The sequence below is a fragment of the Sorex fumeus genome, unplaced genomic scaffold (assembly GCF_029834395.1).
Source record: "Sorex fumeus unplaced genomic scaffold, SorFum_2.1 ptg000009l, whole genome shotgun sequence".
NCBI lineage: Eukaryota > Metazoa > Chordata > Mammalia > Eulipotyphla > Soricidae > Sorex > Sorex fumeus.
Window position 1 is genome coordinate 18,518,200 of NW_026606066.1, and position 17,362 is coordinate 18,535,561.

Here is a 17,362-nt window from a genome sequence, read left to right on the forward strand (position 1 = left end):
AAGAAACAGTAGACTGCCATTTTATTCTTCAACAATATAAGCCTAACTCTCCGTCATCTTGATTTGTTCAGTTTATCTTACTGTAGTTAGTCAGTAGAACTCTTGCGCTTGCTTTTGGGAGTTCGCCAACATGACATTTAACAACCGGGAATTCCCTTTACTTCCAACTAGTATGATCTCTTTGCAATTAGTTCAGAAACTACATACCTGAAACATCATTTTCTGAGAAAAATAAATCCTTATTTGCTGTGGAAGTCCCCAAGTTTTTGCATCCTTCTTTTTCTATGCTCTCAAGGGTGGAAAAGCACCCATTACAAAGACACCCATTATCCCTTAAATTGAGTAAAATTCAGTGGTTACTTTGAATATGTACCCAATATTGTCTTTTTTGTATACTTTCAGGTGTATTACATTGTCTCTGCCATATTTATGTGTTGGTATGTAACAATAGATCATGTGTACATGACATACATTGTAGATCACATATGATGATATATACGTGTGTGTTCCAGTTATCATTATAGTACTCTTCTTATTTAACAAACTACATGGGACAAGAATTTGAGAAAAGATCAGCTAAATGATTCTCTTATAAACAGTGAAAACTTGGGTCACATCATGGTGCCTAGTTGGTGGCTGGGTAAGTCTGGACTGTTCAAGATGACTTAACAACTGTAAGAGTGGCTAGAATGCTGGGCTCAATTAGAACTGTCCCAGTACATTTTGTTTTTTCACCACAGCACTCTCAGGATAATCCATCCTCTTGTGTGGCAGTGTTCTGACAGAAAAATGTAAGAACTGCATAAGAACTGCAAGATTTTTTATGATTTAGCCTTGAAATCTTCAGAGCATCACTTCTCCAATTTTTACTGGTTAAGCAAATCACTAAAGCTAAGTTTTATCTCTCGGTTAAAATGATACCACAGAATTTGCTGTCATCATAAGTACATGTGTGGGTGCATATGCATTTAACATTTGATAAACCAGCTATTATAAAATTTTTCTTCATTAAAAAGACAATAATTGAAAATAGATAAATTGTATTGATTGTTCATGAAATGCATGCTAAGTCCATAAATTATCCATATAAAAATAATATTCTTCTATGTTCTTACTATCTTCCCATAACATACAAAGCAATAAAAATAAACTTTTTTAAGATAGAAGTTATTATCATCTTTTTGGGAACTGTATATGTTCCATTTTTATGTTCTAATAACTGTCAGAGCTTGGTATGTGGTAACCTCTCAATATGTTTATTGAATTAAATTGAATCAGTCCTGAATTTTGAGGTTGACATGGCCAATTTATTGACATCTCTGTATGTGTTGTGAAGGAGAATTAAATGTGGCAAGAAAATCCAGCTGAATCAGGATAAATCCAACATGAGGCGCTAGTGTACATACCAATTACAGTACAATGATTCCAGAAAAAACAGGTGATGGTATCAGTAAATCTTATCCATCTTATCCATCTTCCATCATGCAATAGAATTATGACATTATCCATTTTTCATTTCTATACTCAAATTACTGTATGAATTAGACAGCAATCCTTTGGATCTATTTTGAAAATTGTTATTATTTTGTACAAAATGGGAACAAGCAAAATTATTCTATGAGTGATGCCCCTTTATCATTTGAGGGAAAACCAAGAGTCTATAGTAAGAATTAAAATACTTTTTTCAATTCACAGCTTTTAATGTGACAGTAAATTGAAATCTTCTTTTAGTCTTAGACAAAATTTTCTTCTTTAAACTATGCTCCTGTAGCTATTGATTTCAAATGTAAAAAAAAATTAGTTAATGAAACTCTTATCTAAGTAGAGACATTGTGGTTGATAGTGTAACGTGAGAATTAGAAACATGTGCAATTCTCTATTCATGTCACTGAAAATTACAGAATTTTGATTGGAAAGAGAGGCCCATGTTGTTTTTCATCCTAGTCCTGAGGCAATTCAGATTTGCTTCAAATTATTTACTAAATTTATTTATTATTTTTTCTGAATGGATTAGAAAAGAAATTTCCTCTTGTTTCCAAACATTTTATCTACTTATTATACCTGTTTGCCTCTATTAAGTTAGTTTTTAAATTCCTTTAAGCAATCTCTAAAATTTATATCACTATGTTTCATTTTACTGATATTATTTGACAATAAATGGTTATAGTCCATTTAGAAAACAAAGTTATAAAAAATATTGCTTGATATGCTTTCCATAGAAAGACTTTTCTATTGCAATTTTGCAAATTTGACAACTGAGGCATAAGATGATAGAATAACTGGGCCAGTTCATTGTCAACCTCAGCAACTTATTATTATTCTGTTAATTCCTTTCAACATCTTTCTAGTTCTCTTCTCTTAGTACTGTTTTTCAATTATTATGCATTTAATAGGATCTTTACACTGTATACATTAAGTTTATAGACTGTAGTGTTTCCCATGGAGGCTCACAATTTAACCAGTAATTTATTTTAATCTCTAGATATTTCTATATGTCTTATATTAGGTATATTTTCTTTGTACTATAAATTAATTCTTCATATACAGTTATACAATTTCACATGTTTGCATCATTTATTTTAAAATTCACAATTATTTCCCCTTTCCAAAGACTATGGAAGTAACTTAGTTTTTGCTGACTCTTTCCTTCCTTTTGGCAACCATTTTATTTCACTGTTTTTGAAGTGATGCAGTAAGAGAAAAATGGCTGCCTTTTGTTTATTTCCTTGTACATTAGCATGATGACATCATTAAAGATATTAGCTAAAATGTACACATCTTTAAGAACCCGGAGGTACACTATTAGTCAGGAACAGTCCAATTTCCTTTTACTTTTAATTTCCTAAGATTTTTCAATGTTAGTATAGCTCTCTGTGCAAATAAAAAACCTGCCTTTTGAAAAAAAGTATTAAAAGGTGACATTTAAAACATATCTGCATTTTTTCAGTGTTTGGAAAATCCACCGAAAACATTTATTTAAATCTATCATAAAACATTCTTAATCAATGCTAAACCTGCAAAAATATAAAGAATCATATAAATCACTGAACTTAAGAGAATGGATTATTGACTTGTCAATTCTGGCCTAGATTATTTTTTTTTAATTTTTAATGGACACATAGTAAACCAACATTTTCAGAAAATAATTATTTCTAGAAAATATTTTCATATTAATAGAAGGTTCAAATAATCATTAAGATAGTTTATGCACTACCTTAATGATTATTGTACTAGTTACAAATACCATTGAAATGTACTATATAACTACACAGGACATTGATTTTCTCATTTTCATTTATGGCTCTTCTGACTTTTCTTTCTTTGCCTTTTGTTGTACTCTGCATATAATTTATCTTAAGAGTCTCAATGAGGTTATCAAGCAACAATATTTCAATGACCAACTTATTGTATACAGATTAATAAAGAGATGAGAAATAATTTTTGTCCTAAAAATACCAAAATCTGAGATAGCTTTTTCATTTGGAAAGTCACAATCTCCAAATTTTAGTAGTTATTTTCAGTGATTATATCAAAGAATATTTTGAAATATAATCTGACCATATATGTATATTACATAGTAATTTAAACTCCATGAAGTAGAAAATTCTGCACATTTTGAATAGTCACCTCTAAAACTACTTGTTAACACTGAAATCAGATAAGGTAAACCATATGCTTTATAGAGGTAGGCTGTCTAAAATAAGTTACTGTGATTTTAAGAATTAATATGAACCATATGTCCTTTAGATCTTTAAATTGAAATCTTCATTGTTCTTTTAAGTCAGCTGTTCTCGGAATCTGTCATCTTTTGAGAAGATAAATGAATCATCTGCATCTTTTAGCTACATCAATAAAAGAGACTCACCCTCACATCTATTTTATGAAAAGGAATTAAATTATCTTTATTTTATTCATAGAAAGTATGTATTAGTGATTGAAATTCCCATTGTAGAGATTTTGAGGGAGATAGTCACTTGTTCTCTGAAAAAATAAAAATCCTGCAAGATAGAATCTTGCCAGCAATCTAGAGGTTAAAACATACTGTCAAATCATTCAGTTGAGCAGGGCTCCTTAATAACATTTGTGCTAAAGTACTTTCAGAAGGAAAGCAGAAGGTAGGAAACTGAATTTTGCTGGTTCCCCTTCCTTACATTAGTATTCGGCCTCTTATTAAAATAAAATTCAGTTGGCTTCTTTTGAATGCCTGCTTAAGCGTTTTTGATAATAATTTTTTTAAAAAAGCCTTGTGAAAGGATTTCCATAAGTTGTGCTGCATTAATGACTTAAGGCAGCTTCATAAGCTGTTATTTCTTCCTCCTAGCAGACCTCAGTTGATAAAAATATCCATAGACATAGTGAAGTCAGTGGCATGCTTGTCTTTCTCAGACAAAACTCCCATGTGATCACATATAGGAAGCCTCAGTAAGGCTGATGCCGTGCGATGCCGTGCAGCAAGCAGTAGGTAATGAGTCTTTGTGCAGTGAAGCTCTTGTCGCTGAACAATAAAGCAGACGGTACCAGCAATAAAACACAAGGCCGGCAAATTTAAGAAGATTCAACTGAACCAGGAAGAACAGTGCCTTCGGTGATGCTGACGAGTATTGTAAAATGATAATCAATTTATTTTGGATTCTATTAAATAAAGAGTGCCAGAACTAAGATACAGCTATTTGAACAGGTCAGTGGCTTTGTGAATTACTCCAACACTTCCTTCGTGTTTGATTGGGTTTAATTTAGGGTGGGTTGATGTGTGTTTTGCCTTAAACAAAAACTTCGCAAGGTGTGTGTAGTGTGGAATAGGAAGGATGCACTTGAATTGACCCAATACAATTAAATTATTGATGTAGTCAGATGTGCTAGACAAATATTCATATGGTTATATTAAACTGAAAAGTTATTTATCCTCTTTAACAATTTGGGGGTAAGAAAAAACCCACAATTTCTAATCCTCTCTCTCAAAATAATATTAAGCAGAAGATTCATAATAAATATCTTGATTAAAGGGTTTGAATTATTTTAGTGATAACATTTCTGAATTGCAATAGTTTACATTGCTTAAAAATTAGATGTAATTTTTTTTTAATTTATTGATTCTTCCTGTATATTACAAGTGGGAGAGAGGTTTTGAATATTTTAATACTTTCAAATTTTAAGAAAATGAAAAGAACATGGAAATATTATTAGTGCTATTTATTAGAAGATTGAATTTTATATTTAATTACTGTAGTATATTATCTATTAATCTGTTTTGTGCCTTATATTTTTTCATAGTTTGGTAGTTGAATAATACTCTTGCATGAAACCTTGTATTTTATAGATATTACCCACTCACTAATGGAGAAAAAGATTAGCTTAATTTAAAAAGAATGCTTTAAGTGATGATGCAGGTTTTCTTATAGATTCACCATTTAGAAAAGATATGCCATCATGCATATTTTATTTTAAAAAATGTACACATAACCTCTTGTATCTAGAAAATAATCACTTCTTAGGTTTATGATCAATAGAGAAGTTTATGTTTTAATTAGAAATTGCTGTGTGTAGGAAGACAAGGGAGGAAATAATTTTAGCAAATAACAGCACAACACTGAACATCTTTGGCAAAGATAGAAAAGCATTACTGCTACATGAATCTTCAGATATAAATACATAGCTTAACTTTGCTCTACATTTTTACTGCTCTATTGTTTTAAAGCCATCCTGGGACCTAAATTCTTTACAATTAATTTCCCGGACACCGTTTGAGATGATCATCTCTAAGACACTAGGGCACATTTAACATTTTATAGAATCGCTATAGTAACTTCATGTATTTGCATGGAGACTAAAATAAATTTATGGCTGTACGATGCTGTTTAAACCACAACAAAAAGAAATACCCTGTGTCCTTGATTATGCATGCCATGTGTATTCCAACACGGAAAAAAAAATGGAGCTATGTTTCAAAAACAAGAGAAGTTAATGAAAATTTTAAATTGGCCTTCCACATGTATTTAAATGAAGTATTTGACTATTTGGGTTTCCTTGGTTACCATAGTCTGGGGTACTGACAGCTTCTTTGGGAGGGAAAGGACAAAAGCAGGACTTTAAATCAAAGAGTTAAAATCATTTATAAATTAATGGACCTGGGGGATGGGGGGCGGGCGTGTTACTGAGAGCCCAGCGAAATCCTTGCCCCCACTCCCCATCGCGTATTCCTGTTCTCCAGTGATTCAGGTATTCTGGCAGAACTGCAGTTCCACAGTTCCTTACCCAGCATTCCATTTCAGCTGCTGGAAGGCTGCCTGAGCCTTATGCAAATGAAGCCAGCTCCGTGGCTTAGACTGCAGAAGGAGAGAGGGGCGGGGGTAGAACGGAGTTCAAAGGTCACGGGGCTGGTGGAAAGCTGGATGTGTTGCTGAAAAAAAAAATGCACAGGGTTCCTCTGCAGCAGTGTTTTCCAGCAGTTAAATGAAATGTGCTTTATTTCTCAGAGTGAAGATTTTACAGCGTGTGCGCCGTAGTCGCTTAAAGTGCACGCAGGTACGGTGACAGATTTCATGATGCGCCTGGTTTTGTTTCTGTAAAGGACACTGATAAGAATGGGCTGTTTTAATTCATTGTGGAAATTGGCTGGGTTTCCGCGATCAGCTTTGCTTTCCTTAACTAGTTTTTAAAAATCTTGTTAAATGTTTTCTCGATTGAAAACATTAACATTCTCGGTTAAACCTGGGGTTTTTGTTACTATGCAATAATTTCATGTGAAAATAAGACAGAACTAGGATTTAAGCTTCGAAATATTACATCGTTTGCAAAGTTGTTTTTATTTGAATTCAAAGAGCTATCTAAAATGGAAACATCTAGGTAAAAATCGGCACTTACTACTTTAAAAGGGTTTTCATGTCTTGAAGGAATGTATTTTAAATAAGAACTCGCTTCCTAGCCTCAAATTCTTGTGAGATATCTGGAATTAAATAATGGAGTTCTTTTGTTCAGAACCCACACGTTTTCATAAGAGCAGTTTTAGTAAGCTAAATTTGCATTTCATTTTAAGGGTTTGGAGAGTTTTCATTCCGATATTTTATTGCCAAACAGCTAAGAGTTTATTTGGGGGTTACATCCTTTGAATGCTTCTTTCATTTTCCTAATTGTTCTTAATTTTCTTTGGTACTTTTTCAACAAAGCTATTTTGAACTCAGCATGTTCAACTTCCTATGACTTTTCCTTTTCCTTAATTCTGAATTGTAGGGTGATCCTCATAAATGTCACAGGCAGGACAAAAGTCTCTATGCACTAGATAGCACACTTGGTAAAATATATGATTACATCATAGTATAGCTGACCTGTATCAAACAAATGTGTACTCACTTTTACTGTTTATATTGCTTTTTGTTTCAGAAACATTTAAAAATAATCATAAGTAAAGATGCATGATCAGAATGCCTTTATCCTTATAATTATAACTGTTTATATCAGTTCAAGCAGCAACAATGTTTATGGGGGGAATGTTTTAATTTGCATCAAGAACACATCTGTCTATATTACAAGTTGTAAATGTATCAATAATATGTTGGAAAATGAAAGAGGAGAAATAATATTTAGTCATGAAATTACTGTTTTATGCTGCTGTATTTACATGGCATATTTGAAAATAAATTTTATGAAGCTTACATACAAAGTGCTAGTTCATATTTCCATAAACCTAATTACTTTCTTTGCACTGAAAAAAAGATGATAATTTTATTGCAATGATTAAGAAGTGATTATTTGGAGACAATATCTTTTATTTAAAAGTGGGGGTGAGTAGGAGGTGGGCCAAAACAGTGGGATGGCTATTTAAAGCAGTGAAGGACAATTACTCCAAATATTTATGAAATTGACTTTGTAGTAGCCATTCAGAGCCAGATTCTTACCCTTTATCACTCAGTAGGACATTATGACATTTATCCTGAATTCTGAGATCAATTCAGGAAAAAGAATTCATGTTTTTCTCTGAAAGATTTTTGAATGCTGTGATTGTCCTTTTCTTCTAATCTCTCTTTCTTTTGAAACTTTAAGCAATAACTGCTGCTAAGGAGGTTGTATTTGGAATGCATTATTTCCTTATGTTGAATGATAATGTACTGTCCTCTGGCCCAAAGAAAATATTTGTAGACTTCATACTATTTCTTTACAATTTTTATAAACATATGTTGATAGTCATAATATATTTATATGTAGTGAAATATGCATAAATATACAAATGCCTGTATACATGTATACAGATGTATACTTTAAACTACCAAGTAAATCTTTTTTACTATAACAATGCAACAATTTTTAATAACAATTTTCTTTAAATTTTGCCTTTAACTCAAGTTGTGACCATAGTTTCTGCGTACTATGCTCTGTATATGTTCGAGATGGAAAAAGGAGAGGAGGGAAGAACCAGAGTAAAATTTATTTAGGCAGTTCACTACTAATAACTTTGTAAATGTAACTACTACCAGTTAGCATGCTCTGAATATAGAAATAAAAACAGTGTGAGCAAAGAGCCCATGAAGATTCCTGGAGAAAATGTGATAATAGACAAATGTGATATAAAGAGAATTGTGCTTCCGTGAGTCAGGAGAGAGCTATATATATGTCTTGCAACAAATTTATGGCTTGGACTATCCTCGATAATTTATGTCTCTATGCAAATTCACTCAAAACTTTGAAGCATTTTTTGCATTAGCTTTAGCCATACCATTTTCATACAAATCTCAGTGGCACAGACTTAATAAGGTTATGATCTGGATATTAAAATATATAGAGAAAAACATGTTTGTTGTCAATGAAAATCAAATCAAATCTGGAAGGCAAAAGAGTAAACAGTAATGTCCAAAACATTGAGGATATACAATCAATATACTTCAAGATTTGTGTTAGATTAGATTTCAGAAAGCTCTGTGAGGATTTTTGAAAAATGAATTTCCTGCTTTGTGATTACTAGTCTATCTTTGTTATCACTGGAAACTAGAGACCATATTGTAAGTTTGGAAAAGATTCTAGGGCAAGCATGTTGTATTCAGTCTAGCAGTATAGAATATAGTCTAAAATCTAGAAATAACTGTTGTCATCTCAAAATTGCATGTGAAGGTTTTAAGTATATATATATATATATATATCTCCTTCTGAACTTATAATACATATGAAGTAGAAATTACAAAATTAAAACAGATAGAAGGAAAATGCTCAAAATACATATTCAAAATATAATCTAACGTTACTTAAGTAGTAATTTAAACAAATGATTGGATTTTATCATTATTTTTAATTTAAATATAATTGTATCAATTTTATGGAAAAGTATATGTACAAAAATCATAAAATGCATTTAAAATATTTTATTTTTATCTCACTATTAGACACTTATCAATACTACAATAATACTTGTTCTAGCCTTTAGAAAATAATCTGTACTGAGGAAACCTGGATAGAGAGATAGTACTCTATCTCGAGGTAATTGGTGATGTTCTTGCCTTGCGCACAACTGATCAGGGTTTCATCCCTAACATTGCATACCATACCCCAAGCCCCACCAAAACTGAGTGATCTCTGAGCGCAGAGCCAAGGTTAATAAGCCCTGACCACTGCCAGGTATGATCCCCAAACAGAAAAAAAAATCTAAAGAAATAAATTTTCAAATAATTCAAATTTATAACTTTAAAAGTCAGGTTTTTAAATACTATTGATTACTTTTATAGTACTTCTTAGTATGTCTTCTTGAGCAAGTAGAAATCAATTGAGGTGTGTTTTGTGGCATAAGAATCATTCCAGAGCCAGAAAGATAGTACAACAGCAAACCTGTGTCAATCCTAAGCAGTGCCTAAGCAAAGACCATCAGGATGACCCCTGAGCACAAAGCCAGGAGGAAGTCCTTAGCATAGCCAGGTGTGGTCCATTATCCCCCTCCCCCACAAAAAAAGAATAAGTAGAGGCAAAATAGTTTCTCAACACCAAAGGGCTTCTAATTATTCCATACTTTTTATATATACTTTTATATGCTTTTGTTGCTTTACTGCCTCTTTTTTAGTATTAAAGTTATTTAAATGCAGTAAATAAAACTACTTTTTACCTGTGAAAATTCATAAATACACTTAAATGTATTTTGCTTTATACTAAATTAAAAATTATTTAAGATTTGCTGAGTAAAGAAGAGATAAAACATTGCTCTATACTCTATAGACAAAAGTTCTGTGTCACATGTGTGCATACTATAATGAGCCCAGGAACAGAGAAAATAATTTTTGTTTTCATTTTTCTTACATCCATGATGCTTGTTTGAACTATAGATAAGTAACTGTCCTTGTTACTACTATGAGGGATATGTCATAATAAATTATCAATTGGAATGTAAATAACATTAGCTAATAGATAAGTGAGTAATCTCTTAACAATTATATCAACACACACACACACGCATACATACACACTATTCTGTAAGTCTGTGTGTCATTTGATCAATCACTGATTCCATAAAACTACTCTTTCCTATTTCAGAAATTGTGATCTATTTAATTATCAAATCCTGGAACTTTGAGATTTACTACCTTCTATCACACCACCATAGCAATCAGGAAGAACTGTTACTTGGACAGTTCTTTATATCCAAGCTTATGAATTCACTCATTCATTTAAAATACATTTAATTGTGTGTCTGTGACAACTTGCATCTCTCCAAACACATGCCAATAAAGTCATTTATTTGAAAATTCACAAATATAATTTATGTTTCGGAATATACAAAATGATCAAATTTCAGGACAGAAAAAGAGCATTCTGTGTATTCTGAAGAACTTTGAGAGCATTAGGATTGTTAGTTCCTTGAATTTAAAGACATGCTCTAAGAATGAGAGGTAGTCTAAAATATTGAGGGAAAACTTCATATTCTGGTCAGCTCCGTCCATTCACAATTTTAAAGGTTACTTTAACAAATCTGGGTTGCATTGTTGTTTAAAACAATAAAAACTTGTAAATTTAGGGTAATTCATTAACTAAAGAAACAGAGATTGCGTATTGTTTTCTTGATTTCTTAAGTGCTTTTATTATGTAGTTTATTGGGTGAACTCAATCCAAATTACTGAGTGTGAGTAAGTTGAATAGGATAGTGGTTAAAAGCTTAGGTTCAAGTTTCAACCTTGGAATCACTTCCAATACATGTTCACGTGTTTTGCCGCTTACATCCGTGTGGCCTTGAGCATAGCAGTTAAAGTTTGTAAGACTCATCTTCCTTTGCAGAGTGAAGAATAGATTTTTATCAAAAGATTTTTATGAACATAAAATGATAATGGCACATAGTTGTCACATGATTGCAAGATTGTGTGTGATAGTTAAATGTTAATATTAATATTTTTAATCACTAGAAATTGATTACTGACTGCAAATAAGGCAATTTTAGTTTAAGCCTATAATTACAGAAAACCTTGGTTTTTAGTCAGTAAGAAAGACATGTATTTTTCCAAGATCAAGACCCCATGATTTGTTTTGGGGGGGTGATGATTAGGCAGTAAAGTGGTAAAGAATAGCTGGTTTCTTGTTTTATTTTTTTCATTTTGGGGCCATACCCAGCTGTGTTCAGGGCTTATTACTGTCTCTGCATTCAGGAATCACTTGTGGACTTGTGGTAGAGCATGGAGGACCTTATGTGGTACTAGGGATCAAACTTGGGCACCCATTGTACTATCACTCTGGCTCACAACTCATTTCTTATACTCAGATAAGGCAAGTCAAAAAAGCTATCACCATAGCTATTAAGGTCTAAATAGTTTGTGGCATTAGGTAACTTAAATCTTTCCAAATGGAATCACGTTGTAAACACTCTCCGCTGATATGGTATAACATGTGTCTTTCAGAGCTTATTTGTTTTGTGTCCTTTATTTCCTTTAAAATTTTCATCATGGACCAGTGTTATAGCTCAGTGACAGGGCATATGACTTATATGGGTGGGACCATGGGTTAGGTGCCTGACTCTGTGATAAAGAGAGGGAAATAGATCATCTGTGTGTTTTGTTCCACCATTTTTCCATTTTTATTTTGATTTTGTACAATTAAGGCATAGTTTTATATTGAAACTTTTTATTCAGAGCTTCTGGCTCATTCATAGGCTATGAAATTTTTAGCTACAAAGGAAACCTGTCACAGATTACCTACCTGGCAATGTTAAGTGAGACAATGCTATTATATAGTAATGGAGTAGTGATTAAAAGTGCTAAAATGTCTGAGTTATGATACAATTTGTATTTCATAGATTTCTTTCTTTTTTAAACTTTCTGGGTAGCATAATGATGTTTAGGAATATTGCATTAATTAGGTACAAGATTATTTTTAATAAAATTTCCAAAATAGGTAAAGTTTTCTTCCTTAATTTTTGTGTTTTGGGCCTCAGTTGTACTGGGGTTTACTCACAACTTGGTGTGTGGAGTCCACTTTATATGTTGTTCTGAGGAACTAGCACTCCCACCAATGTGCTCTAGCCATGATTTGAGCCATCTTGTTGGCCCCATGGCTCATGGTTTTTAAACTTATTTCAATTTACTATGCTTAGTGAGTTTGCTACAATAAAAATATATTTCTGAAGGATACTGGAGGGATTGTAGAGGGCTTATGATGTTTGTTTTGCATGTGACCATTATTGGTTCAATCCCTGGCATAGTATATGGTCCCCCTAGAGTCACCAGGGTAAGCACTGAGCATAGCCAGGTGTAGCTGAACTCAAAAACTAAAATATATTGGAGAACAGTGAATTCTAGATAAGGAGTATCGTGACTCTACTATTGTGAAATATCAGTATCTAATGGATTTCCAACTTTAAAAGTATTCTATGAGGTTGGTGCGCCTATAGAACACTAAGTGACTCTTTTTAATTGCTGTTTAATGAAATGTCAATTGGAGGATGATTAACTATTGCTCTGCCGTAGGTAGTATAAATCTATGTCTTGCCTAAGGTGGTAATTCATTTTAAGAACTATCCAAGAAAAATTTTACTACTTACTCATATTTTTGATATATCCCTGTGCTTTCATCTGTAGGGCTCTGAAGGTTGGTAATATTTGTTTTTATTTGTTTATTTGATTTTATTTTGATCACACTCAGCAGTGTTCAGGGCTTATTCCTGGCTCTGCAGTCAGAGATCAGTCCTGATGGTGCTTGGGGGAACATATGTAGTGCCAGAAATTGAACAGGGATCAGCCACATGAAAGCCAAGTGTCCTACCCACCTTACTATTGCTTCAGTTTTTTTTAAGTAAAGTTTGACTATGTTTTATTCTGATTTTCACTTTAGAGAACTTAAAGAGGAAGTGTTTTTAAACATTCTCTTAGATAATAAAAATAGAATAGTCAATGTAGTTCAAAGAATATTTATGATTGATCTACATTGGCTGTTCTATTTTTATTATCTAATGAAAAAATTCTAAAATATTGAAGATAAACTCATTAAGCACTAAGGTAAAAATTATACGTATTATCTTCTAGTGGTGCAATAATTTTAAATTCTTTAACATTGGCATGGCCTTTTCTGCCTGTTAATGTAAAGGTAAAGGTAAAGGCCCTCCCGTTGATCATCGATTTGCTCGAGCGGGCCCAGTAACGTCTCCATTGGAGACTTTGTCGTTACTGTGTTTGGCATATCGAATACGTCACGGGTAGCTTGCCAGGCTCTGCCATGTGGGCAAGATACTCTCGGTAGCTTGCCGGGCTCTCTGAGAGGGGCAGAGGAATCGAACTCGGGTCGGCCATGTTGGCTGCGTGCAAGGCAAACGCCCTACTGCAGTGCCTATTAATGTGGTAAGCCTTATTTGTTATCCAAGGAGTTAGTCTAAATGCTATTCTTTAGTCTTAATAGCAAGCATACAAAATTAAAATTTTTTTGTTGCTAAGAGAAGGAAGATTAAGTTTTTGTTAAGAGAAAACATTATAGGCTTTTCAAAGAAAAGAGGTACTCATAATGTTAATGAAAAGAATTAATATACCAAGTGGAGATGCAGGTCACCAAAGACTGGGAATGCCCCTTCTTTGATACTTTATTTTTTGTTTCTCTTTGGATTTGGGGCACCACAACAGGCAGTGCTCTGAGTCTGTTCTTGGCCTTGTGCCAGGAGTGACCCCTGGTGTTATTGGACCTATATGTGGTGCCAGGAAATAAACGTGGGTTTGCTGCATGCAAATAGTATCTGTTTGCCCCCTTATTTCGTACTTTGAAATAGGGTGGTCTCACAATGAATAATTTCTGGGCTGGAGAGACAAAACAATAGGTAGGGTGCTTGCCTTGCACTTGGCCCACCTGGGTCAATCGCTAGCATCCTATCTGGTCTCCCTGAGCACCAGCAGGAGTGATTCCTGAAAACAGAGCCATTAGTTACCCCTGAGAACCACCAGGTGTGGCCCCAAAACAAAATACGATGAAAAATTGCTTCAAGTTGTGCATAGCTATCAAATTTGGGGAAATGGCATAATTCCCTCAGAGAATTGGTTCTTAACTGGGACATCTATAGATGCATGGCATCCATTTGTATGTATGTGCACTTTATTCTGGAGAAATCCTTCATATACTCCATCAAATTATCAAACTATGTATGCATTAACAAGCTGCAAAAATGTTGAAATCCAAAGCACCTAAATTTACTCAAATATTTAACTCAAGGTCACAGGTAATTGTGGTGCAAGGGATTCACAGGATTGGGAAATCCCACAATCATTTCTACAAGAACAATAAAAAAATTTTATTAGAAGAACTCTCAGGGTTCTTGGCTTAAACAGATACCTGGACAAGAGAGGTGTATTTGGCTGATTTGTGCTTATTTCTTTGGCAAACCACCAACAGCATTTTTCACATCAGTGGTGCCCTGTGGAAACACCTTGCAGGATTTTTATCCTACAGATGCAATGCCAAATTTCTATCCTTTTGGCAGCAAATACATTAGCTTCTTGCCAAATGGCTTAAGCAGAAATGACCCTAGGACTGTGAAAGAGGACAATCTTTTTTAAAGAAAAAATCTTAAGTATTCTGACAGGACATGGAGTAATAAGTGTTCAAGCCATTAAATTCTGATTCTAGTGTATTAAAATAATAGTTGTCTTATAAAGCCTTTAACCTGTAGTCAGTTTGGTTAAAAAAATAGCATTAAGGGCAAGAAATAGTCATGTCATTAGGTTGGAGCATCACATTACTCAAATCTTAGAAAAAGTGGTAGATGAAAAGGATTTAATATAAATTAACATAAATAAAAGTGTAATCCTTTACAAATACATCTGACTAATGAAAAACGTCACAAACAAAAAAGCAAAAGAATATGGTGATTTCCCAGGTATGCCATATTATCTTAAGTATGGCCTCCAAATAATCTTACTATTTTCAGCTAAGTTTATCTAACCTAATAGTGCAGGTGAACCAGATACCAGTATTTTAATCAACTCATTTACACTCTCTCTGTCCTCATTATTTGATTTTGATGAAACAAACAGAAGAAAATTCAAAATTACTTTTCCATTGTAGAAGAAAGGGAGAGGAAATCAGGGAGATAAGACTTGTTGTTTTTCTGTTTTTAGTTTGGGGGCCATAACTGGTGGTGCTCAGGACTAGCTCTACACTCAGGGATCACTCCTGGTTGGACGCAGGAGTCTATATGGAGTCCAGGAACTGAATCCAGCTCAGTTGCATGAAGGGACTATTCTATGTATCCTACTCTATTCATTGTATTATTCTATATTATTCATTGTATTATTCATTGTACTATTCATTAAACTACTGCTCCAGTTCCCAAGTAAAGGCATATTTTCACGGCAACTTAATCTTGGAGCTGCTTTTCCTAGCCTCTGTGCCAATTGCTTATTGAAACTAGTGATCTTACCTTTTCAAAGTCATTGAAATAGAATTTTGTCATATTATGAAGGTTTTCTCTCCTTGCTGGAAGAGTTTGATGAGGATACAAAATGAACTATTTGTTTTTTGACAAATATTTGGAAAAATTGTTTTCCATGTCACAGCCTAATTTAAGTTGCTAAACAAGTTCCTCATCTATATGCCATACACCATAAGGCAGAAGGGCCTTTGTTAGGTACCTTTGCAATTAGAATTACCAGAACTTCCAAAGAACCAAAGCAAAGGATAAACCTAGGCTCCTAAGAAAAAGTGATTAGAGTATCTTTAGAAGGCTTTTGTTCTTTAGAGTACTACTGTTAAAATATAACCAATTAGCTTCCTGTCCTCATGACCAGTGTATAGTGTTATCATGCCGAACACCAAGTGTCTTCAGGGACTCAACTCTTTTTATTTTTATTTTTATTAGCGATACACCATGAGGTACAGTTGTAGACTTAACAAATTTTTGTGCTTGAGTTTCAATTATACAATGATCAAACAAATACCCATCCCTCCACCAGTGCCCATTTTCCACCACCACTGATCCCAGCATCCCTCCCACCCCCTATCCCCCATCCCACCCTGCCTCTGTGGCAGGGCATTCCCTTTTGTTCTCTTTCTCCCTTTGGGTGCTGTGGTTTGCAAAAGAGGCATTGAGTGGCAATCATGTTTGGTCTATAGTCTACTTTCGGCATGCATCTCCCATCCTGGGAGGATCCTCCCAACACCCTTTATTTGGTGCTCCCTTCTCTATCTGAGCTGTCTTTTCCCCTAGCGATGTGTGGCAAGCCTCCAAGCCACGGAGTGAACCTCCTGGTACTTATCTCGGCTATTCTTGGGTGTTAGTCTTCTATTTTTTTACTCTATATTCCCCACATGAATGCAATCTTTCTATGTCTGTCCCTCTCTTTCTGACTCATTTCACTTAGCATGATACTTTCCATGTAAAACCACTTATATGTAAATTTCATGACTTCATCTTTTCTAACAGCTACATAGTACTCCATTGTGTAGATGTACCAAAGTTTCTTTAACCAGTCATCTGTTCTCAGGCACTCAGTTTTTTTCCAGATTCTGGCTATTGTAAACAGTGCTGCAATGAACAAACAAGTGCAGATGAGTGACTCAACTCTTTCATTTAACACCTCATATAGGTGTATCTCTGCAGGTTGTGGTCACCACAGAAACCGGAACCTCCACAACCAGGACAGCAACCCCAGTGGCAGTACACTGCTTTTCACTTATCACTACTCAGTGCTTGCTCACTCACTCTGTCCTTTATTCTCAGCATTGTGAATTCACATGGTCTACAGAAGGCTCCAATGTTTTTTCTTTCCTCTCTCATGTGTTGACTTGTGATCTCTGTCGACTTTGATGTCTGATGTATTGTCTTGTATTTATATATGTTACATACCTCTCATAGCTGTTTCTGGTGTCTGACTGGCTGCACCCCATATAAGCAAGATTTAAAGTCATTGATCAGGTTGCCTTAATTATCTGC

The 17,362-nt window shown here is 33.9% G+C and overlaps 1 protein-coding gene across 3 annotated transcripts in view; it reads left to right on the forward strand.

The window, feature by feature from the left end:
* Positions 1-17,362, forward strand: part of CSRNP3 (cysteine and serine rich nuclear protein 3) — a 222,950-nt gene that overhangs the window by 117,363 nt on the left and 88,225 nt on the right. The window contains exon 1 of one of the 3 annotated variants that reach the window (XM_056110366.1): positions 4,478-4,678. The exons of 1 other annotated variant lie outside the window; for it this stretch is intronic. The gene's annotated coding sequence lies outside the window, so the exon portion shown is untranslated. Of the gene's footprint in view, positions 1-4,477; positions 4,679-6,419; positions 6,523-17,362 lie in introns of those variants that run through there. One more of the 3 variants, XM_056110367.1, reaches the window with a different exon arrangement.